The sequence below is a fragment of the Octopus bimaculoides genome, chromosome 18 (assembly GCF_001194135.2).
Source record: "Octopus bimaculoides isolate UCB-OBI-ISO-001 chromosome 18, ASM119413v2, whole genome shotgun sequence".
Classification (NCBI taxonomy): domain Eukaryota; kingdom Metazoa; phylum Mollusca; class Cephalopoda; order Octopoda; family Octopodidae; genus Octopus; species Octopus bimaculoides.
The window spans coordinates 3,343,727-3,346,918 of NC_068998.1; positions in this window are offsets into that span (position 1 = coordinate 3,343,727).

The window sequence follows — 3,192 nt, forward strand, 5'->3', positions numbered from 1 at the left end:
ATAAATTATAAGAAGTATACACACACATACGTGTGTTTGTCTATAAGTATAGTCCTCTCCAGTCTAGAGGATACGAAAGTGCAATCACTTGTTAAGAAGTGTTCTCTCATAAAGATAAGTTATAGTTTCCACTTTTATTTATCACCTTCCATAATTAATAAAGAACAGAATAGAAATTACGACAAAGAATCTAGCAATATAATAAATATACAACAATATACACGCTTGGATATATTAATATGACTAAATCTACATGGTATCATAAACTTTTATATACTATATACTGGGACTACGATATATGCCACTATATAGAATATAATAATGATTTCTTTATAGACTAAAATAATGCAACTCAGACAACATACATTTGATAGAATATAGATGTTAATAAATAATGCAAGCTAAATATCCGCGCTATCGTATCGTTTGATATATTAGAAATATATATATATATGCCATGTACGCCACAACATAGAATGCCATATGATTATAGCATTGAATTCAATACATGATATCAACTAGAATACAGAATTTATTTTACGTACATACATACATACATGCCTATATCTTTTACTTGTTTCAGTCATTGGATTGCGACCATATGTGGCACCGTCTTGACGAGCTTTTAGTCGAATGAATAGACCCTTGTTCTTTCTTGTTAAGCCTGATATTTAGTGAATCTACTAAGTTACGGGTACGTAAACACAGCAACACCGGTTGTCAGAGGACAAACACAGACTCAAACACACACACACACACGCATATATATATATATATATATATATATATATATATATTGGCTCGAGGCCATAGCAGAAGACACTTGCCCAAGTTGCCATCCCGCCAACCCTCAGTCCTTCACTGGTACATTATTTATCGACCCTTTAGGATGGTGGGTTAACTTGACCTCGGCGGGATTTGAAACCCGAATGCAGAGAACCTGAAGAAATTATTACCGATGAGCACTTTATTTGACCCTGAAACGATTCCGCCACTTCGAACTTTGTCGGACACCACGAAGCAAAACAGATTGGCCACAACTAGAATGTCTTCGATCATATGTCCGCTCGATTATGGTGCCAAACAACACCAACAACAACAACAAAAGATCCTTCATGCGGTTCATATGACTACTAGAGATAGCAACTAAATTCCTTGAAATCACATCTTCCGTCCTAAAACAGGAAGACTGCAATTTGATTTTAGTCTTAGACAGAGTAATCATAGTTGGAACGTCTTTGATCATAAGTTTGATCATTAAGGGTTGACCTAGGGTTAAAAAGAAACAACCACAGAGGCTACAGCCATGGCCACCACTGCTACTACCACCACAACCAGCATCATCATCATTATCGCTACGAACAACATCAACGTCACCGCAAAAATTTTCATCGCCATTGCCAATAAACTCCACCGTTAATATTACCTCAACGACCGCTGACACCTCCACCACCACCATCACCACCACCGCCGCCGCCGCCACCGCCGACATTACTAACGATGACTACAGCGCCACCACCTTCACAACAATCAACAAACGCACCCACTTCAACCCATCACTGGCCACCCCTACCTTCTCAGTAATCAGACATAATATATCATATTTCTGTTGATATATATATATATATATATATGTGTGTGTGTGTGTGTGTGTGTGTGTGTGTGTGTGTATGTATATATATATATATACACGCATTCTTATGTACACACAAAAGCAGACACATATATGTATCAATACATTGATACATATAGAATTATGTAAATAGATATCTATGTATTTATGTATGTATGTACGTATATTATGTATGTAATATACGTACATACATACATATACATGTGTGTGTGTATGTGTGTGCGTGTTTGTATGTATGTAGGTTTTCATGAAGAGACAATGCTTCTGCCTGTATGTAGGTATATATATATATGTGTAGGTACACACACAAACACATATATGTACGCACACATACACACACATATACAGACACACACGACCAAACACACACACACACATATATGTATATGCATACGTGTAATTATTCATATGTACTTATATATGAATGTATGTCTACATAAGTTCATAAATGTGTGTATGTGTGTGTATGGACGTATGTATGTATATTTATTAAATTATATGCACATACCGACACACCCAAACACACACACCACACTCATACCACACACAACTCACACATACACACACACGGACACAAAACCACACACACACACACAATCACGCTCACACGCACACGCACACGCACACGCACACACACACACACACACACACACACACACACACACATCACCTTCTGATGTTTATCAAACATAAGTTGAGCTTTAAGTAGTTTTTCAGTTTTCCCCCCCTCCTGTCTAGACTCAAGGTCAAAATTCCATTGTTTTCCTCTCTTTTTTTTCTTTTCTTTTACATATTTTTCTCTTTGTAAATTCTCTCTGTTTTGTTGTCTAATTAAAATAGATTTATTATTATCATTTCCTCCGGCTCTTCACTTTCCGAGTTCAAATCCTGCTGATGTGACCTTTGCCCTATCATTCATTTCAGGGTCGATGAAAGAAAGTACAAATTGTAAAATAAAATGCCAAATAACACAACGTAGTGTAAGATGAAGTACGTTACGTACAATTCAATAAAACAGAGTACCGGAATCGATGGCATCAGCTGACCTTTTCCTGCAAAATAATTGGTATTGCTTCAAAATGTGACACTATTATTATTAAGAAAAAAAAATCATTATTATTATTATTGGTTCAGTATCATTATTATTATTATTATTATTATTATTCGTCTTCACCCTTCTCACGTGATCTCCATACTAATTATTCATCCCCTAACCGTACTTTTATTTACTCTTTCTTTCCTCCCGATATATGCAAAAATGACAAAAAACAAAACAAAACAATATCTGGAAGACGCATAATCCGGAAGGCCCACCTTTGATGCGAGTCTGATGAAATGTCACTCTAATGTCTAAAATCGCAAATATTACACAAATTTTCCCTTCGAATTTTCCTTTCTGTTGAAGAGCGTAGGCTCGAAACACAAAAGACATTACCATTTTTCCCGAGCGTTAAACTAATACATCTGTTTGTTGTTCCTACACCTGTCTCCGTCTTTTTTTTTTTTGTAAATTCTCATTATATACATACATACATATATATATATATACATACATATAT